A 23440-nucleotide genomic window follows, 5' to 3' on the forward strand; every position below is an offset into this window, starting at 1 on the left:
GTCTTTTAAGAAATGGTAATTTGGCCAATTATTTAATTTAAATTAAACAAAAACAGCACAATACCACCCACCTACTTTCCTCTTAAACATTTGGATATTTTAGCACAGAAAATCTGAGATGATTTAAATACCTCACTTGCATGTTGTTGACAACTGAATATGAGATTACATTCATTTAAATTCTAAGCTTAAGTTATTCCAGGCCATGTTTTTACCAATTTTCATTAATGGTATGTAAGAAAAGGTTGAAAACTTCTTATAAACTAGATTTTCATAAAACTAATTTTGAGTTGAAAGTTGGAGTATAATCTCATGATTGGGCGATTGGAGAGGAGAGCAAAGAGATATAAAGCCGCTGACTAGTTGTGACTATCATTCTTTCTTGTACCTCTTTTTCTGTGGATACTTGTATAGTTACGTATGACTTCTGAGGTTGCCTTCTGCTGCCTTTTGGTTGTTTTCCAAAGCTTAGAACAGGACAAGAGGAGTCCTTATGATAGGAATCCTATTCTAAGTAAAGTTCTCACCAGCTGTGCAGACATTGTGACCCTGGAGGTTCTGCCAGAAGTAGTTCATTGCTTATATACTAGCTGTGTATGAGTTCAGCTACATGAAGGGCCAGTAGATTGGGCTTTTGGAGGGAGAACAGTAGCTGTGCTGTGTATTTTATAACTGTACTCCACAATGGGAAAATAAAATAAGGTGCATCTTTTTTACCTTCAGCCAACTGAGATGAAGATTTTCTTAAAAGGACCATTTTGGGAACTAGACCTATGCCCTCCTTAAGTTTGGGGAACAGGAGTTGGTATCAGATGTTCAATGGAAGAATCTAGAGATAGGGAGAGGGTAACAGAGCAAAGAGAACAAGCTGCATTGCAAGCTGACTATACCTTCATTAAGTGTAGAGCAAGAGAGTGGACCAGACATTGCCTGCCATGCCGAAGGGAGCTGTTCCAGGGCTGTCTTAGAAGAGACCCAGCCAATGAGGCAGGAGAATGGTGTGAACCCAGGAGGCGGAGCTTGTAGTGAGCTGAGATTGCACCACTGCACTCCAGCCTGGGCGACAGAGTGAGACTTCGTCTCAAAAATTAAAGTTAAAATTAAAAATAAAATAAAAAAATAGAAGAGACCCAGCCAAGAGCACCAGTGTCCACAGAGAGGAAAAAGTCCAGTTGTTGACAGAGAAGAGATTGTTCTTGTCAGGTGAACAGGTTTGGACACTCCAGAAGGACCCCTCTAAGGGACTTAAGAATACCCTAGAAATTGGCCCTCCACCCGGATGAGATGGTCCAAAGCCAGATTGCGGGTTCTTTCATTGACATTGTGCTTTTGTTCACCGAAGGAGTGCAGAAGACACCTTTCTGAAATATTTCATAATACTTAAAAAAAAATGAAGACTTTCCTCAGAGTGTCTTTCATAAATGTATGAGGTAGAATAAAAAATTAAATAAGCATTAGAAACTTAAGACAGTTCCACTATGGCAAGACCTTTATTTTCCTTATTACTCCTCTCTTCTCCATGTACCCAACCCCATAGCAATCATATGTAGCTGCTGGTGAGGAGGAAGGGACACTAAAGAGGAAGAAGGAAGAACCCAGTCTGCAAGTGAATGGAGAGAGAGGGGAAGATTGCCGAGGGACTGGTGGTTTAGTACAGCACAGATGGAACTTTTTGTTTACCAAAATGAGTCTTCTTCTAACTGAAGGAACATAAAAAAAGATGTGTTTTGCAAAAGACTTAATCCAGGATAGAAAAGGGGATAGCACAGAAAAGGAGTTTGAAGGAGCGAAAGAAAAATAGAATAAAATTATTTTCTGTTCACAATCTGCCAAGTCCAGTTCGTTCAATCCATAGATTATAAATTACTGTTTTAAATAAGTTTCTATCTCTTATTTATTATTCTACCTCCTACATTTATAAAAAACTCTCTGAGCAAAGTCTTCATTTTTTTTTTTTTAAGTATTGTGAAATCTTTCAGAAAAATGTCTACTGCACTCCTTTGGTGAACAAAAGCACGACGTCAATGAAGGCATCTCTTCTACAAGGAAAAGTCATGTTAAAGGGACTAAATCGGCAGAGATTTGGAGCACTATGAAACCCATAATTCCTACTATGAATAGGAATTATGTATGAACATCAAAAGAAAAACGAGTTCTGGCTGGCATGCTATCATTTGCTATTGAGAGATTCTGGACTTTAATCATAAATCTTGAAAAGGGGCCATCATACCATTCACAAAGAGGAACCTTGGTCTGGCCCATTCAAAACAGTTAGAAATGATACCTGTGTTGCTTGAAAGAATCAAACAAAAGAGCCTCCAATTAGCAAGCATTCCATTTTGCATTTTAGTATATGTATTTGTGTATTACCCCAAAAGCAAGGCATATACATAAATGTCAGAATTTGCAAACTCACAGCCCCGGGAATCACTGTTTGCCAGAGCGACGTTTTGTTTTTGTGTTTTACTCATGTTGTTTCTGTTGTTTTACAATATTTTTTATTGAGGTGTAATTAACATTCAATGCCAGATATATTTAAAAGGTAGAATTTGATAGAATTCTGTGTATGTGTATGCCTACAAAATCATCACCACAGTCAGGATAGTGAACATATCCATCAACTCCAAATGTATCCTCGTGCCTCTCTGTATTAGCTCTCTCCTCTCTCTACTCTACTCCCATCCCTAAGCAACCCTCAATCTGTTTCCTATTACTGTAGGTTCTTTCTAAAGGTATATAAAAATTACATCATACAGAATGTATTATTTTTTGTTTTCTTTCACAGAATGTCATTATGTTGTGATCCATCAGGTTTTAGCAGGTGTTAATAGTTAATTTCTGTTTATTACTGAGTAGTATATCATTGCATAGATATACCACAATTTGTTTACCATACCTATTGATGGATATGTGGGTTATTTCTATTACTTGACTACTGCAAATTGTTTCTCTGAATATTTGTGTACAAATGTTTGTATGGACATAAACATTCTTCTCTCTTAGGTAAATATCTAAGAGTAGAATGGCTAGATCATATGATAGGTGTATTTAGGCTTTTAAGAAACTGTTAAACTGTGTTTCCAAAGTGTTTCTGACCTTCTAATTTCTAATCATCATTTTATTAGTCTTCTAATTCCTTCACATACTTGTTGTTTGGTATTGTCAATTTTTAAACTTCAACTATTGTAATAGGTTGTAGTGGCACTAATTGGGGTTTTAATTCACAATAATAATATTGAACAGTCCTTGTGCTAATTTACCATCTGTATATCTTTCGTGAAATCTGTTCATATCTTTTGTCTATCGAGTTATTTCTTACTGAGTTTAGAGAGTTCTTTATGTGTTTTGGACACAAGTACTTTATCAGGTGCCAGTCTTTTTGTTTTCTTCATATAGTCTTTTGAAGACCAGAAGTTTTTAATTTTGAAGTCAAATTTATCACTTTTTCTTTAATGGATTTTCAATGTTCCTGCCTTTCAGGAATCACTATTCATTAAGCATGCCCAATGGTTTGAAAATATTGTATTAAGTATTGTCTCTGTCTAGGTTTTTTTGGTTGTTTCAAGGAGTATACTGAATCCAATTTCTATTACATTTTAGCCAGATGCAGAAGATTGCTTGTTACTTTAAATTTTTCTGGCCAATATATAACAATATGCAGACATCATATAAATATCTACATAATTAGATTCCCTTGAAAATTATCTGGCCATGCAGTGGTCACATCCCTGCACAAAACAACAGGCTGGGACAGTGTGACCTTCAGTTTGGTTACCTAACTATTTTCCCCATTAAACTTAATGAGTCCACTGATAGAAAATGATGTTAATGGCTACATGGTTACTCAGCTTCCCTATGTACCCAAATATAACCATTTATCTAGGTAAATTGCATGGGCAAAGAGTTTTAGTCATTCATTAAATAATCATCCCTTACTATTAAATGAATAAAAAAAGCACATCTGATTAGAAAAGGTAATAGAAACTATTACCTTTATTTGCAAAGAAAGGAAGAATGAACATTTTTAGTACCAGGCATATTAGTACCAGGTATTTTAACACACAATATTCAGTAAAACCAATGCATTCAAGTCCTAAAGCAATGCTATGATTAATTCATTCAAATACATATTTATTAGCACATAATGTGCAAGAGGAACTGCCTGATGACTGAGGTGGACATATAGAGTGTTAGGATATAATTATCATCTCCCAGGTGCAGCCTCCTGGCAATTCTGGAATACTTGCAGCCTGTTCTTGCAAGCCCTGTTCTTTCAGGCTTGGGAGCTGGTTAACTTATGAAAAATATAATTATTCTTTTCAATGGAAATTGCCTGAGGGTGATACAGATTGGACATATCAGCCTTCATTCTAATTTGGTAGTTTTGCGAATATTATCCAGTTGCTTCTGAGACAGGTCAAGCTATCTCCTCTGGATGTGTGGATAGAAATACTTTCTCGATTTACTTCCTATGAGGTGGTTTTGTAACTACTCCCACTTAGTTCTGCCTGGTTACTGTGCCAGGACTGACGAGAGGTCTAAAACAAAAAGTCAGCAACCCTTAAAGATCAAGCCAATTGGCTGGGCGCGGTGGCTCAAGCCTGTAATCCCAGCACTTTGGGAGGCCGAGACGGGCGGATCACGAGGTCAGGAGATCGAGACCATCCTGGCTAACACGGTGAAACCCCGTCTCTACTAAAAAATACAAAAAACTAGCCAGGCGAGGTGGCGGGCGCCTGTAGTCCCAGCTACTCAGGAGGCTGAGGCAGGAGAATGGCGTAAACCCGGGAGGCCAAGCTTGCAGTGAGCTGAGATCCGGCCACTGCACTCCGGGCCTGGCACAGAATTAACTCCTAGTAAACTAGAATGAAGCTGAAGGTTCATGGGCTTGTAGGGCTGAATAGACTCTTTTTTTTTACAGGCACAGAATTATGCATGTCAAGGAGTTCATTTAAGGTCAAAAATAGGTCTTTGCATTCAGTCTCAGCCTTGTGTATACGATCAGTAGTCTCTTCCTCACCCTGCCAGTCTCTTTCAACACAAGGGCAGCTCATACTGGTCCTTGTAAGCAGGTAAGAGATTGAGTTTTATCCTAAAGTAGTAGAAAGCCATAGATGGTGGTGCCTGCATGTGGCTTGATCAGACTGTGTCTTGAAAACATCCCTCTGACTCCCAGACTCAGGTTTTACATGTGTAAAAAAAAAAAAAAAAAAAAAAATTAATCATAGCACAAGTGTAGTTATAAGCACTAAATAAGAGAATTCATGTGAAAAGCCTAGCATATTGCCTATTTGTAACCTAGACCCACAACGCATCTCAATTGTAAATATTGAAGCATGTGTATCTTTGCTTCTTTACTCCTTCACTAGACTGCCATTCCCTGAGAATAGAGAACACACCTAACTTAGCTGACTATAAAATCCAAGTGCCTAGCACAGAGAAGGAAATGAGTAAACACTGTCTACATGGATGAGTGGATAAATGGATATATGTAAACATCCAGAAAAATTGCTGGGAGACTTTCTTTCATTGAACTCATCGCGATCTTATGTGCATGTGAATATTTGATTAATGTCTGGATCCTGCACTTGACTATAGGTCCACGGAGGCAAACATTGTGTCTTTCCTGCTCACTCATTCATTGCTGCTTTCTCAGCATCTAGGGGTGTCTGGTACATAGCTTTTGATTATAAGTATTTGTAGAATAATATGGTGAGTGCCCCTGTTTTACCAGGGGATGCACATAGTCTTTTAAGTGGTAATTGAGTAGTTATCTTGATATATGTCTGTCTCCTCCCCTAGTGCATAAGCTCACTGAGGGTGGGATCCATTTGTTTTTAGCAGCCCTCCAGTGCCCAACACAGCACATGTAGCATAGAAAATATCTAATAAATATTATGGACTGGATAACATAGTTCCCAAACGAAAGATAAGTAACATGCTCAATTCATATTCAGGAAGAGTCTTGGAAAGAATTCGTGTTCCATTGACAATTTATCTTATTTTATTTTTGGAGCAAAATATTGAACAAGCTGGAGGTGAAAAAAAATACTATTCTTTGAAAATTCACACTTTGAGAAATGTCAAGAGGCCCTTCCTTCCCCTTGGTATTAAACAAGGCCAATGATATTACCAAGCTGATGCTAAACTGGCATGAATTATTCAGAGCAGCAGGAAAAGCAGCTGCTCATCCTCTCTGTCCCTAATTTTGAAGGGTGGAGAATTGGAGGGCAGCACTGACAACACCAGGGAGGAAGAAAAGATAAATTGTTGCCTTAAACCTCATAAGCTACAACATCTGCAGCACTATGTTTAATTTGGAGGCGGAGTTCACAGTGCCTGCCATAGGTAACAAGGACCAAAAATGCTAGAAAGCTTATGAATGTGTGCTTGGATAGCAGGAGAGGGAGAGACAGAGACAGACACACAGACTGAGAGGAAAACCAGGAGGGAAAGGAAGAGAGGGGGAAGGGGAGAGACAGAGGAGGAAGAGACAAGGAGAAAGATCTATCCACCCTAGAAGGCGGAAGAAAAAGTTTGAGTTGAGGAACTCAAGAGAAATATAAAATTTAGAGATGGGTATAAGAAAAATATTTCAAATTAAAATGTGCCATAAAATTCAAAGAAAAAGATCTGGCTTTAAGCCCGGCTGCGGTGGCTCATGCCTATAATCCCAGCACTTTGGGAGGCCGAGGCGGGAGGATCACCTGAGGTCAGAAGTTCAAGACCAGCCTGGCCAACGTGGTGAAACCCTAACTCTACTAAAAATACAAAAATCGGCCAAGCATGGTGACGTGCACCTGTAGTCCCAGTTACTCAGGAGGCTGAGGCAGGAGATTCACTGGAACTCGGGAGACAGAGGCTATAGTGAGCCAAAATTGCGCCATTGCACTGCAGCCTGGGCCACAGAGTGAGACTCCATCTCAAAAAAAAAAAAAAAAGATGGGGGTGTGGGAGAGGGGAGAGGAGGAAGATTTGAACTGAAGAAATTCCCTGCCTTCTAGATAATTTCTACCTCTTTGACACAGAGGATATTTTTGAGTATTTTAGATTTCTTGGGGTCTAGCACAGTGGGAGACAGGAAGGTGCTATGGGAGAGAGGAAAGGGTAGGGAAGTTGTGGCTGTGACTAAATATTGGGAATTTTAGAACTAGGATGCACTTTAGCAGTCCTACCATTTGGTCTTGGGTTGTAGAATTTGAGACATGTCCAATTTTCTTCTTGATTAAAATGACTTTTAGATGATGGATATATTGGCCCATATAAAACAATCTGGGGCCTCCAAAGTTGTATTTAAATCACCCTGAAAACTTTCTGACCACATCAGCTGCTGCCCTTTGTTGAAATTCAAAGCAGATTGTTAGTCAGTAATGGGAATAGAGCCGAACATGAAATACGGTGCTTTTTGATGGAGAAGGGGCATGTGATCAGTGTCCCTGTGGAGACAGCACCGTCAGGTTAAGAAACTAAGGCCCATGCAGCCTTTCATAAAAGAAAATGTGAAGTAAAAAAAGGATCTACAAGACATGAATCCTATTACATTTGTTGAAGACAATTTAAAGACAAAATTAGAAGTCATCCTTTTTTTGAAAACCCATAAACATACACATGCTTAGACGCATATAAACATGTATGTATACACATTAAAACTTGTTGGAATTTCTCTTTTAAAAGCAGTGGTTTTCAGTCAGAAATGGTTTTCCTCCCAAGGAACATTAGAAGCGTCTGAAGACATTTTTGGTTGTCACAAATGAGTAGGAAGAGGTGTTATTGGCGTTGGGTGGGGAGAGGCTAAGGATACTATCAACATCCCACAGTGCACAGGACAACAGGAATGGCCTTGCCCCCAGTGTCAGAAGGGGAGAAGTTGAAAAACAATCAAGGAAGAGGAATAACTGAGAAATTATCTTAGTAAAATAGCAGAAACTGTCAATATTGTGCCAAAGTCTTGTGTTTGAGTCTTTATGACCTGCATGACTAATTCTCAAGACATTCCTTAAAAGGTCATTGTTAGTATTTGCTTAAAGGGAACGCAAACCAAGGAGAGGTTAATTATCCAAAGACACCTTGCTCTAAGGGAGGTAATACAGAGTAGCAAATCAGGTTGCTTGTACTCATACAGCTGGCCTCAGATCCCTCATAAGGAAGGTGCTATCTTTGCAAAGAAAGCTACTTTGATAAAAGAGGTGAATTTTAATGAATAGGCCTCAGGTAAAGATAGAGGAGAATCCATAGGAAAAAAAAAAACAACTTGATTTGAACTGCAGAACAAAATAAGTAATACCTTTTCTCTTTGTAAAAATACAGTAAAATAGGATTTTTTCTCCCTTCCAGTTTGGCTGAGGCAATGAGACAATATGGAAAGTACCTTCATATTCCAAAATGGTACTCCAAAAGTCAAACTTACAAACTTACAGGTAGTTGGAAACCACTTCTGTGTGTCATGTTCCAGCTGTAACTAAAGGTTGAGTGGCTGAGACAGGAGGGCTGGAGAGGAGAGGAGGATTTTAGAGAGAGCCATAGGTACGCTGTGAGTCTTCTCACCCCAACTAGGAAGGCATGGAATACTTTTCCCTCACCTCAGTCCTAGTGAAAGAGGTAGAGGCTTCATGTGTTTTTGAGCTTCTTGGACAAAGGAGGCTGCTGTTGCAACTAGGCCTGAGAAATGTGAAAGGATCATGTCTATCCACAGTTAGCCACTTGGTCTTACGGTTGCCGTGAAGGAATGGCCTTTGATCGCCAGGTTTGCCACAACAAAAGTGCATGAATGCTCACTGGTCAACATGGGTGGCATCCCAGTGACAGAGAAGGACCTTGTGTTGTCTTGCATCCTAACCAGGAGTATTACCTGGATAGATGGCTCATACTCAGCTGAAAGGCTGAATGACCAGAGGTTAATGGAGGAATCCTGAGCTGATTATTATCTGAGACTGTTGGAACCAGAAATGATGAAAAAGCTGGAGCCAAACCTGTGTCTTGGAAGAGACCAAAAAAGGAAGCAGAACTCTCCTCATAGGTTGGGTGGTACTCATATCCACTGTGTTCCAATCAATAGGTCTGAGACCATGCTGACCTCTGGATTAATTAAATACAATTATTAATTGACAATCAAGATCTGATTATTATTTAATTTTTTTGAGACAGAGTCTCAGTGTGTCACCAGGCTGGAGTGCAGTGGTGCAATCTCCGCTTACTGCAATCTCCACCTCCTGGGTTCAAGTGATTCTCCTGCCTCAGCCTCTCAAGTAGCTGGGATTACAGGCACACACCACTATGCCCAGCTAATTTTTGTATTTTTAGTAGAGATGGGGTTTCACCATGTTAGCCAGGATGGTCCTGATCTCTTGACCTCGTGATCTGCCTACCTTGGCCTCCCAAAGTGCTGGGATTACAGACATGAGCCACCGTGCCCGACCAAGATCTGATTATTTTTAAAATGTGGGTCCTACCCTCAAGGACTTTCAAATTTAGTAAGAGGGAAAAAAATCTGATCACTAACAATTGACTAAGGCAAATGGTCTAACATTCAAAAATTAAAATTCTCACTTTAAATTGTTATTTTTACAGCCTTATTGGGGTATAAGTGACATATAAAAAACTGCATGTATTTAATATATACAATTTGAGTTTGGACATATGCATACACCTATGATACCACCATCATAATAAAGGTAATAAACTATCCATTACCTTCACAAATTTTCTTCTGTACCTTTATAATTTTTGTGGGAAGAACATTTAGCATAAGATCTACTCTCTTAACTGTTTTTCTTTTATTAATTTTGTGGGTACAGTTTAAGTGTACAGTGCAGCATTGTTAATTACAGACACTGTCTTGTTCAGCAGATCTTTAGAGCTTACTCACTTTGTGTGACTATCACTTGATACCTATTTCACAGTTTTCTATTTCTCCCTCTCCCCCATGCCCTGGAAACCACCATTCTATTTTCTGCTTCTATAAATTGGACTATTTAATATACTTTATGCAAATAAAATCGTGAAGTTTTTTTTTTCCTCTGTGACAGCATTACACTCAGCATAATGTCTTCCTGGTTAATCCATGTTGTTGCAAATGATAAGATTTATTGATATTTTAAGACTGAATAATATTCCATTGTATGTACATATCATGTTTTCTTTGTCTTGTTCATTTGTAGATAGGCATTTAAGTTGCTTCCATGTCTTGGTTATTGGAAATAACGCTACAATAAACATGAGAGCGCAGATCATACTTTGAGATTCTAACTTCAGTTCCTTTGGATACATACCTGGAGGTGAGGTTACTGGGTCATATGGTAGTTCTATTTTTAATTTTGTTGAGGAACCTCAATACTGTTTTCCCATAGCAGCTATACCATTTTGCATTTCCACCAACAGGGTGCAAGGATTTCAATTTTTCCACAACCTTACCAACACTTATTTTTTTATATAATGGTTATCCTAGCAGGTCTGAGGTGATAACATATGAGAACGGAACACTTCCAAACTCTTTTTATAAGGTTAGTAATACACTAATACCAAAGCTACACAAAAGCAGTATAAGAAAAAGAAAATTGAAGGCGAATATCCCAATAAACATAGAATATAAAAAGCCTCAACAAAATCCTAGCAAACCAAATTCAACAGCGCAATTAAAGAATCATATACCACTACCAAGTGGGATTTATCCCTAAAATGGTTTAACATATGCAAAGCGACAAATGTGATACACCACTTTAACAGAATAAATTATAAAAGTCACATGATCATAATAAATGCAGGGGTAGCATTTGACTACATTAAATACCCTTTTAATATAATGCTCAGCACAGGTATAAAAGGAATCTATATCAACATAATAAAGGCCGTATATCAAAATCCCACAGCTAACATCATTCTCAATGTAGAGAAAACTAAGTTTTTCCTCTAAGATCAGAAGCAAAACAAGGATGTTGCCTCTTAACACTTCTGTTCAACATTGCACTGGAAGTTCCAGCCAGAGCAATTAGACAAGGTAAAGCATCAAACTCAAAATGAGAGAAGGAAAATCATCACTGTTGGTAGATGACATGATTATATATGTAGAAAACCCTAAACACCTCACAAAAAAACCTCTTAGAACTAATAAGTGATTTCAGAAAACTTTCAGGATACAAAATCAACACACAAAAATCAGTTGCATTTTATATGCTAATAGTAAAATATCCAAAAAATGAGAAAACATAATGTCATTTACAGTAGCATCACAAAGAATAAAATACATAGGAATAAACATAATGGAGGAGATAAAAAGCATATACTCATTGATGAAAAAAATTAACAAAGCAAGAATAAATTGAATCTCACGTTCATGGATTGAAATAATTGTGAAAATCTCCACTCTACCTAAAGCAGTCCACAGATTCCATGCTATTTCCTTCATGATCCTAATAACATTTTCCTAAAGAACTAGACAAAAACAATTCTTAAAAAAAAAAAAGGAACTATAAAATAATAGCTTAAGCAATCTTTTTTAAATTATACTTTAAGTTCTGGGGTACACGTGCAGAACGTGAAATTTTTTTACATAGGTATACACATGCTCATGGTGGTTTGCTGCACCCATCAACCCATCACCTACATTAGGTATTTCTCCTTGTGCTGTCCCTCCCCAACCCCTCGCCCCCCACCCTACGCCACCCAACATGCCCTGGTGTGTGATGTTCCCCTCCCTGTGTTCATGTGTTCTCATTGTTCAGCTCCCACTGATGAGTGAGAACATGTGGTGTTTGGTTTTCTCTTCTTGTGTTAGTTTGTTGAGAATGATGACTTCCAGCTTCATTCATGGCCCTGCAAAGGACATGAACTCATCCTTTTTTATAGCTGCATCGTATTTCATGGTGTATATGTGCCACATTTTCATCCGGTCTATCATTGATGGACATCTGGGTTGGTTCCAAGCCTTTGATATTGTGAACAGTGCCGCAGTAAACATACCTGTGCATGTGTCTTTATAGTAAAATGATGTATAATCTTTTTGGTATATATACCCAGTAATGGGATTGCTGGGTCAAATGTTATTTCTTGTTCTAGATCCTTGAAGAATTGACACAGTCTTCCACAATGGTTGAACTAATTTACACTCTCACTAACAGTGTAAAAGTATTCCTATTTCTCCACATCCTCTCTAGCATCTGTTGTTTCCTGGCTTTTTCATGATCATCGTTCTAACTGGCATGAGATGGTATTTCATTGTGATTTTGATTTGCATTTCTCTTATGACCAGTGATGATGAGCATTTTTTCATATGTTTGTTGGCTGCATAAATGTCATCTTTTGAGAATTGTCTGTTCATATCCTTTGCCTACATTTTGATGGGATTGTTTTTTTCTTATAAACATGCTTAAGTTCTTTGTAGTTTCTGGATATTAGCCCTTTGTCAGATGGATAGATTGCAAAAATTTGCTCCCATTCTGTAGGTTGTCTGTTCACTCTGATAGATTTTTTTGCTGTGCAGAAGCTCTGTGTTTTGATGTGCTGCTGGATTCCATTTGCCAATTTTGGCTTTCATTGCCATTGCTATTGGTGTTTTAGACGTGAAGTCTTTGCCCATGTCTATGTCCTGAATGGTATTTCTGAGGTTTTATTCTAGGATTTTTATGGTTTTAGGTCTTAGGTTTAAATCTTTAATCCATCTTGAGTGGATTTTTGTATAAGGTGTAAGGAAGGGGTCCAGTTTCAATTTTCTTTGCATGTGGCTAGCCAGTTTTCCCAACACCATTTATTAAATAGGGAGTCTTTTCCCCATTGCTTGTGTCAGGTTTGTCAAAGATCAGATGGTTGTAGATGTGTGGTGTTATTTCTGGGGCCTCTGTTCTGTTCCATTGGTCTATATCTCTGTTTTGGTACAAGTACCGTGCTACTGTAGCCTTATAGTATAGTTTGAAGTCAGGTAGCATGATGCCTCCAGCTTTGTTTTTTTTTCTTAGGATTGTCTTGGCTATGCAGGTTCTTTTTTGGTTCCACATGAAGTTTAAAGTAGTTGTTTCTAATTCTGTAAAAAAAAAGTCCATGGTAGCTTGAAGGGGGGCGGGGTAGCATTGAATCTATAAATTGCTTTGGGCAGTATGGCCATTTTCATTATATTGATTCTTCCTATCCATGAGCATGGAATGTTTTTCCATTTGTTTGTGTCCTCTTATTCCCTTGAGCAGCGATTTGTATTTCTCCTTGAATAGGTCTTCCACATTCCTTGCAAGTTGTATTCCTAGGTATTTTATTCTCTTACTAAGAATTGTGAATGGGAGTTTATTCATGATTTGGCTCTCTGTTATTGATATACAGGAATGCTTGTGATTTTTGCACATTGATTTTGTATCCTGAGACTTTGAAGTTGCTTATCAGCTTAAGGAGATTTTGGACTGAGTCGATGGGGTTTTCTAAATATACAGTCATGTCATCTGCAAACAGACAATTTGACTTCTCTTTCTATTTGAATGCCCTTTATTTCTTTCTCTTGCCTGATTGCACTGGCTAGAACGTCCAATACTATGTTGAGTAAGAGTGGTGAGAGAGGGCATCCTTGTCTTGTGACGGTTTTCAAAGGGAATGATTCTGGCTTTTGCCCATTCAGTATGATATTGGCTGTGGGTTTGTCCATAAATAGCTCTTATTTTGAGGTACGTTCCATTGATACCTAGTTTATTGAGAGATTTTAGCATGAGGGGCTGTTGAATTTTGTCGAAGGCCTTTTCTGCTTCTGTTGAATCATGTGGTTTTTGTCATTGGTTCTGTTTATCTGATGGATTATGTTTATTGATTTGCATATGTTGAACTAGGCTTGCATCCCAGGTGTGAGGCTGCCTTGATCGTGGTGGATAAGCTTTTTGTTGTGTTGCTGGATTCAGTTTGCCAGTATTGTATTCAGGATTTTCACGTCAATATTCATCAGGGGTATTGGCCTGAAAGTTTCTTTTTTTCATGGTGTCTCTGCCAGGTTTTGGTATCAGGATCATGCTGGCCTCATAAAATGAGTTACAGAGGATTCCCTCTTTTTATATTGTTTGGAATAGTTTCAGAAAGATTCGTACCAACTCCTTTTTGTACCTCTGGTAGAATTCAGCTGTTAATCCATCTAGTCCTGGACTTTTTTTGCTTGGAAGACTATTAATTACTGCCTCAATTTCAGAACTTATAATTGGTCTATTCAGGGATTTGACTTCTTCCTGGTTTAGACTTGGGAGGGTGTATTTGTCTAGGAATCTGTTCATTTCTTCTAGGTTTTCTAGTTTATTTGCATAGAGATGTTTATAGTGTTCTCTGATGCTAGTTTGTGTTTCTGTGGGATCGGTGGTGATATCCCCTGTATCATTTTTTATTGTGTCTATTTGATTCTTCTCTTTTCTTCTTTATTAGTCTGGCTAGAAGTCTATCTATTATATTGATCTTTTCACAAAACCAGCTCCTGGATTTATTGATTTTTGTGAAAGGTTTTTCATGTCTCTGTCTCCTTCAGTTCTGCTCTGATCTTAGTTATTTCTTGTCTTTTGCTAGCTTTTGAATTTGTTTGCTCTTGCTTCTCTAGTTCTTTTGATTGTGATGTTAGGGTGTTGACTTTAGATCTTTACTGCTTTCTCTTGTGGGCATTTAGTGCTATAAATTTCCCTCTAAATACTGCTTTAAATATGTCCCAGAGATTCTGGTACATTGTATCTTTGTTCTAGTTGTTTCAAAGAACATCTTTATTTCTGCCTTCATTTTGTCATTTACCCAGCAGTCATTCAGGAGCAGGTTGTTTAGTTTCCATGTAGTTGTGTGGTTTTGAGTGAGTTTCTTAATCCTGAGTTCTAATTTGATTGCACTGTAGTCTGAGAGAGTATTTGTTATGATTTCTGTTCTTTTGCATTTGCCAAGGAGTGATTTACTTCCAATTATGTAGTCAATTTTAGAATCAGTGTGATGGGATACTGAGAAGAATGTATATTCTGTTGTTTTGGGGTGGAGAGTTCCGTAGATGTCTATTATGTCCGCTTGGTCCAGCGCTGAGTTCAAGTCCTGAATATCCTTGTTAATTTTCTGTCTTGTTGATCTAATATTGAGAGAGAGGTGTTAAAGTCTACCACTATTGTTGTGTGGGAGTCTAAGTCTCTTTGTAGGTCTCTAAGGACTTGCTTTATGAATCTGGGTGCTCCTGTACTGGGTGAACATATATTTAGGATAGTTAGCTCTTCTTGCTATATCGATCCCTTTACCATTATGTAATGCCCTTCTTTGTCTCTTTTGATCTTTGTTGGTTTAAAGTCTGTTTTATCAGAGACTAGGATTGCAACTCCTGGTTTTTTTTTTTTTTTTTTTTCCTTTCCATTTGCTTGGTATATATTCAACCACCCCTTTATTTTGAGCCTATGTGTGCCTCTACACGTGAGACAGGTCTCCTGAATATAGCACACTAATGGGTCTTGACTCTTTATCCAATTTGCCAGTTTATGTCTTTTAATTGGGGCATTTAGCCTGTTTACATTTAAGGTTAATATTGTGTGTGAATTTGATCCTGCCATTAGGATGCTAGCTCATTGTTTTGCCCGTTAGTTGATGCAGTTTCTTCATAGTGTCCATGTTGTTTGTGACATGGTATGTTTTTGCAGTGGCTGGTAGCAGTTGCTCCTTTCCATGTTTAGTGCTTCCTTCAGGAGCTCTTGTAAGGCAGGCCTGGTGGTGATAAAAATCTCTCAGTATTTGCTTGTCTATAAAGAACTTCATTTTTCCTTCGCTTATGAAGCTTTGTTTGACTGGATATGAAATTCTGGGCTGAAATTTTTTTTAAGAAAGTTGAATATTGGCCTCCACTCTCTTCTGGCTTGTAGGGTTTCTGCTGAGAGATTCGCTGTCAGTCTGATGGGCTTCCCTTTGTGAGTAGCCCGACCTTTACCTTTCTCTCTGGCTGTCCTTAATCTTTGTTCCTTCATTTCAACGTTGGCGAATCTGCCGATTTTGTGTCTTGGGGTTCCTCTTCTTAAGGAGTATCTTTGTGGTAGTCTCTGTATGTCCTGAATTTGAATGTTGGTCTGTCTTGCTAGGTTGGGGAAGTTCTCCTGGATAATATCCTGAAGAGTGTTTTCCAACTTGGTTCCATTCTCCCTGTCACTTTCAGGGACACTAATCAAACATAGATTTGGTCTTTTCACATAGCTCCATATTTCTTGGAGGTTTTGTTTGTTCCTTTTTATTTTTTCTCTAATCTTGTCTTCTCACTTTATTTCATTAAGTTGATCTTTAATCACTAACATCTTTTCCTCCACTTGATCAATTCAGCTATTGATGCTTGTGTATGCTTCACAAAGTTGTTGTCCTGTGTTTTTCAGCTCCATCAGGTCATTTACGTTCTTCTCTAAACTAGTTATTCTAGTAAGCAATTCATCCAACCTTTTTTCAAGGTTCTTAGCTTCCTTGCATTGGGTTAGAACATGCTCCTTTTGCTCGGAGGAGTTAGTTATTACCCACCTTCTGAAGGCTACTTCTGTCAATTCTCCAAACTCATTCTCCATCCAGTTTTGTTCCCTTGCTGGCGAGGAGTTGTGATCCATTGGAGAAGAGGTATTCTGGTTTTTGCAATTTTTAGCCTGTTTGCTCTGGTTTCTCCCCAGCTTTGTGGATTTATCTACCTTTGTTTTTTTATCTTCTTGGTGACCTTTCAATGGAGTCTTTGAGTGTGTGCTATTCCTTTGTTTGTTAGTTTTTCTTCTAACAGTCAGGCCCCTCTGCTGCAGGCCTGCTGGAGTTTGCGTGAGGTCCACTCCCAACCCTGTTCGCCTGGGTATCACCAGCAGAGGCTGCAGAACAGCAAAGATTGCAGCCTCTTCTTTTCTGTGGAAGCTTCGTCCCAGAGGGGCACCTGCCGGATGCCAGCAGAGCTCTCCTGTATGAGGTGTCTGTCCGCCCCTACTGGGAGGTGTCACCCAGCAAGGATACACGGGGGTCAAGGGCCCACTTGAGGAGGCGGTCTGACCTTTTTACAGAGCTCGAGCGCCATGCTGGGGAGGTCTGCTGCTGTCTTCAGAGCCGTCGGGCAGGGACATTTAAATCTACTGAAGCTGCGCCCACAGCCACCCCTTCCCCCAAGTGCTCCGTCCCAGGTAGATGGGGGTTTTATGTATAAGTCCCTGACTGCGGGTGCTACTTTTTTTCAGAGATGCCCTGCCCAGAGAGGAGAAATCTGGCAGTCCAGTCACAGCAGCCTTGCTGAGCGGCAGGGGGCTCCACCCAGTTCAAACTTCCTGGAGGCTTTGTGTACACTGTGAGCTTCAAGCCAAGCCACCCGCTCAAGCCTCAGTAATTAGACACCCCTCCCCACACCAAACTCAAGTGTCCCAGGTCAATCTCAGACTGCTGCTGTGTTGGCAGCGAGAATTTCAAGCCAGTGGATCTTAGTTTGCTGGGCTTCATGGGGGTGGGATCTGCCAAACCAAACCACTTGGCTCCCTGGCTTCAGCACCCCTTTCCAGGGAAGTGGACAGTTCTGTCTCACTGGCGTTCCAGCTGCCACTGAGGTATGGGCGGGGGTGGGCAGGGAACTCCTGCAGCTAGTTCAGTGTCTGCCCAAATTGCCGCCCAGTTTTGTGCTTAAAACCTGGCGACCTCGTGGGGTAGGCACCGCAGGGAATCTCCTGGTCTTCAGGTTGCGAAGACCATGGGATAATCGCAGTATCTGGGCCGGAGTCACCAGTTCCTCAGGTTCGGTCCCTCACGGCTTCCCTTGGGTAGGGGAGAAAATTCCCTGACCCTTTGTACTTCCTGGGTGAGGCAACACCCCACCCTGCTTCAACTCACCCACCGCTGTCCAACCAGTACCAATGAGATGAATCGAGTACCTTGGTTGGAAATGCAGAAATCACCTGCCTTCTGTGTCGATCTCACTGGGAGTTGCAGACAGGAGCTGTTCCTATTTGGCCATCTTGATCTCAAACCTGTTCCTGGACTTTTTAAAGACTGCCATTCTAACTGGTGTGAAATGGTATCTCATTGTGGTTTTTATTTGCATTTCTCTAATGACCGGTGATGAGCTTTTTTTCATGTTTGTTGGCTGCATAAACGTCTTCTTTTGAGAGGTATCTGTTCATATCCTTTGCCCACTTTTTGATGGGGTTGTTTTTTTCTTGTAAATTTAAGTTATTTGTAGTTTCTGGATATTAGCCCTTTGTCAGATGGATAGATTGCAAAAATGTTCTCCCATTCTGTTCGTTGCCTGTTCACTCTGATGATAGTTTATTTTGCTGTGCAAAAGCTCTTTAGTTTAATTAGATCCCATTTGTCAATTTTGGCTTTTTGTTGCCATTGCTTCTGGTGTTTTATATATGAAGTCTTGCCCATGCCTATGTCCTGAATGGTATTACCCAGGTTTTCTTCTAGGATTTTTATGATTTGGGGACTTACGTTTAAATCTTTGATCCTTCTTGAGTTGATTTTTGTGTAAGGTGTAAGGAAGGGGTCCAGTTTCGTTTTTTTTGCATATGGCAAGCCAGTTTTCCCAACAACATTTATTAAATAGGGAATCCTTTCCTCATTGCTTGTTTTTGTGAGGTTTGTCAAAGATCAGATGGCTGTAGACATGTGGTGTTATTCCTGAGGCCTCTGTTCTGTTCCATTGGTCTATATCTCTGTTTTGGTACCAGCAGAATAGCTAAAACAATCTTGAGAAAGAAGAGCAAAGCTGAAATCATCACACTTACTGGCTTTTATTTAGAAGTTACACATCTACACTAATTAAAATAGTACAGTACTGGCATAAAAACAAATAGACTGTTGAAATAGTTTATAGGCACACTTATGCATACACAGTAATTTATTTTAAACAAGAGTGACAAGAATACATCAGAAAAAGGATAATCTTTTCAACAAAGGGTTTTGGAAACCTGGAAATACACATAAATGGAATTGGAATTTTATTTTATGCTATACAAAAAAAAAAGTCACCTCAAAATTGATTAAAACCTGAGACCATAAATCCTCTAGAAGAAAACATGGGAGGATAGCTTCATGACATTGGTCTTGGCTATTAATTGATGGATATGACAGTAAAAGTACAGGCAATTAGAGCACATATAGTCAAGTGGGACCACATCAAACTTATAAAGCTTCTATACAGCAAAGAAAATACTAGAGTGAAAAATCAATCTACAGAATGGGAGATATTTTCAACTTATATCTGCAAATGGGTTTATTTCCAAAATGTTTAAGGAACTCCTACAATCAATTTGACAGTATCAACCAAACAACCTGATTGAAAAGAGGAGAAAGGACTTGAATAGACATTTCTCCAAAATGGCCAATAGGTATAGGAAAAAGTGGCCAATATCACATCATCAGAGAAATGCAATTTGAAGTTGCCTTTTAAGAATGGCTGACTCAATAGATGTCCTACACATAAGATTGTGGCAATTTAAAAATGACGGAAGCAATCAGCTTGCTATTATCTTGGTCTACACAACGCCAAATTACTGGCCTCAGTTTGTTATGCCTTATTTTTGTTTTGTTTTGTTTGTCCTTGTTTAAGTAAAATCAACCAGATGTCTTAACCTTCTACAAACCCAGGCTGAACAACAGGGATGACTTAGAAATCTTAATGCAAGAAAAGTGATTAAGGGCAGGGATACAATGTATTATTATTCCAATATGTAGGGGCATCAGTATAGTGGTACAATGATTTTCCAATAACCTAAAAGTCAGCCATATATCAAAGAGTAGGTATTTTTTATTGCCTGTGAAATAGTCACCAAACATAATAAATTTCATAAACAATTACATCTTTTTTGGTTTTCAATTGATAAAATTGTTGCTTAAAAATGTTTGATTCAAAATTAACTTTTAAGTGTCTTAAAAATTTATAATTATGGTGCCAAATAATCAAATTAGTAGAATAAAAATTGGATCATAAAAGAAACTCTAATCAATAAATCCTGATATCTTTTTTTATGGCTACACTTGCTTAGATTTTTATTGGACTTTGGGAATTTTTTCTAATTCTTAGTGATACTTTTTAAAAATTTTGGAACACATCAGAATACTTGTGTGTTAGCACAGGAACTGTTTTTTAAATAGAATACATATGGAAATACAGTGATTAACTATTTAAAACATGTAATTATGAGTAGTTATTAGGTAACTAATTTTGATAATTATTAGATAAATAATTCTCAAACCTTATTTGCATCACAATTACTTGGAGAGCTTATTAAAACTGATTTCTGGACCTCACCCCCAGCATTTCTGATGATTTTCGGTTTCCTAGGTGCTGCTGATACTGCTAATCCAGGGACCTCTTTTGGGGGGAATCAGATATTAGATTATGTTTTTGTCTGTATTCTGAGGTTGTATGGTTTCAAGAGGTGATTGTGCTCTATTTTAATAAAATGTGTGTTATTTTCTTTTTCTTACTAAAATATGGACAAAATCCAACGTAGCTTTTAAAAAATCTATTCTTGTTTTTAGAAGGAAATTCTTTCTCTAAAACAAATAGCTGAATTCTTGTGATTACTGGCTAGATAAAACATCACACTTTTTTTTTCTTCACACAAAAGACTACGTAACCAGAAGTCTTTGAAAAAATATATACCTCAGTCTCAATATGGGAACTCACTAAAATCCTCACTGCATTACATGTTAGGATCAAGGAGGCAAATGGTTATTTTCCCTTGGTTGTTGGTTTTGTGGTAATTCTTATAAGTCATCACATGAGCTCGCCTTAGAACAGGGTTGGTGAACATTTTAAGCACTGGATAGTAAATAGTTTAGGCCTGCAGTCCATGATGTTGTACAAAAGCAGAAATAGGCAATATTTACATGAATGAACATGGCCATTTTCTAATAAAAGTTTACTTACCAAAACAGGCAGTGGGCCAGACTTACCTGTTAGTTGGAGTTGCAGAATTCTACCTCAGAGTAAGATACTCTCCTCTCAAACACCTGGTATTCAATCCCAGTACCCAAACCTGGGTAGCCTTGTGGGGAGCTTTGAAAAACACCTAAGCCCAAGGCTCATGCCCAGAATTCAGGTTTGGTTGGTCTGACGGTCTCTGTGTATCCCAGGCTTCCTGAACTAAGAACCTCAATGCTGGTTAATGCCTCAGGGTCAGTGGAAGAGGTACAAAAATTTGCTTGTTGCCAACGGAAGACTTGCCTAGGAGGAAGTGCTATATTTTATACAAATTAACTTCCTCTTGATTGCTGGAGAGATTGATTCACCTTTGGTCTTCCTCTCCTGCTAGAACACACCACATATAGCGATGCCAGTGGGAGAAGCAGCTCAACAGCAAATGAGAAACTCTAACCAGGGTCTGTGACCTCACAATTTTCAACTAGGGGCTTATGCTTAAAACCACTATTAAGGTGCCTACTGCATCTTTATATATAGTAAATATTCCCCGATGGGAATCACAGGGGTTCTTAGTGCCAGGCTTCTCAAAATGTAATACCCAGGGATCATGCTGAAATGCAGGCTCTAATTCAGTAGTTTTGAGTGGGGCCCACCATTCTGTATTTCTAACAAGCTGCAACGCATCGCTGATGAGTCTAGTTTGTAGACTGTGCTTCGAGAGGTGGTCTTAATAGACAGTCACTGAATTTGCTCTGGAGAATGACTGTTAGGACCTTGAGATGCCTCCTACCCGACGTTCCACAAAAGATATTTGAGCATACCACAACCCTGTATTCAAAGCAGCATGCCACAAATATACCTGCCACACGTGGTGAAAATACACAACATTTGTATTCTTTTTTTATTTGTTTTTGTAGTGAGGTAGTGAACAAGACAGGCAAAACAATTTTATTTATGTAAAGCATTTCACAATAATTTGTAAACAGTCAACAATGATGAATGAGGTTGTGTGAGATAAAATGGTTTTTATCATATCATATTGTATTGCTCAAGCCCACATGCATCTGTTTTTCCTGGACATTCACAATCAGAGGACATTTCTGCCAATACATGATGAGAACGTCCTTGTTTCTTGGGTGGGTGGCTTGAGTCCTTAACAAGACCATACATGCTTCTATGGCAAAGTCTGTAGGGATTTTGTAGGAAAAAAAATACTGGCTTTGTAGCTGTGTGTTATCTCTCAGTTGCTGTGCCTCAGGAGTGTTCAGGCATTGCTTACCTGGGTCCTCTGTTCTGAGTCTCCCCAGGCTGTGTTTCAGATGTTGGCCTGAGCTGCAGCCTCACCAGAGGCCTGACTGAGATATGATCTGCTTCCAAGCTCCTTTAGGTTGTTGGCAGAATTTATCTTGTGGCTGTAGGAATAGAGTTATTTTATTTTTTGTAATCACCAATGGTCATCTCAGATCTACAGCTCAGAGGCCATCCAAAATATCTTGCCACATGGGCTTCCTCAACACAGTGGTTCTCTTCATCAAGCCAACAAAGAGAATCTTTTGCTCCAGTCTGATAAGATGGAATCTGCTGCAATGTATTCTAATCAAGGAGTAACATCCCATCGCCTTTGCCATGTAGAGAACTCTAATCAACAGAGCAGAGCAGTATTTCATAGTATTAACCATGTATTGGAAACATGTCAACAGTTTCACCGATTCTCAAGGGAATCAGAGTATGGATGCTAGGAGGAAGAGATTCCTGGGGGATCACCCTAAGGTCTTTTGACCATAGCTGATAAAACGTTTGGCTTTCTGTATTTCAAACAAGCAAGTAACTCAACCATTTTTGGTTCATTTGATACCTATATATAAAATGGGCACAAATACAAAGCCTTATTCATGAAGCTGATGAGAAACAAAATGAGATACCATGTGGTACCATCATAAAGTTTTATATCAATAGTATAACTTTTATGTTTCCTATACATTTCAAAGCTGAGAAGATAGTAAAAGTTGATGAACTTTCAAACTAATAAAATAATTCCATTCCAACTTTTAATCATAGATCACAGGAAGGCCAACTGCAGAGTTTGAAGAACATAATTTTCAGTACTACCAGTTGGGTTAAACCTCACAATGCATAAAATAATGAAATAGTGATTGAGAATATTGGTTGTAGGATTTCTTCTTCCAGTGTGCCCAAGAGGCTCCTTTCAGTTTACCCTTCTTCATATAACTATTCTGAAAAAATACAAAAACAACCAACTGGAGACACTAGAGAGTGAACCAAAGTTGGCTGGAACTGGCAGGGAGAAGGGAGTAGACTGGGTGAGTTTCCCATGACTTGGTGGTTTTGTTTGTTTTTTATCCTGAGGGCATGCCCTGTCTGCCCTATCCTGGAAAGTTAAAACTATGACAGAAAACCTTCAGTCTTGGCTGGGAGCCATGGCTCATGACTGCAATCCCAGCACTTTGGGAGGCTGAGGTAGGAGGATCACTTAAGCCCAGGAGTTTTAGACCAGCCTGACCAACATGGCAAAACCCCGTCTCAACTAAAAATACAAACATCAGTTGGGTGTGGTGACACACGCTGTAATCCCAGTTACTAGGGAGGCTGAGG

The sequence above is a fragment of the Trachypithecus francoisi genome, unplaced genomic scaffold (assembly GCF_009764315.1).
Source record: "Trachypithecus francoisi isolate TF-2019V2 unplaced genomic scaffold, Tfra_2.0 Lachesis_group21, whole genome shotgun sequence".
Lineage (NCBI taxonomy): Eukaryota > Metazoa > Chordata > Mammalia > Primates > Cercopithecidae > Trachypithecus > Trachypithecus francoisi.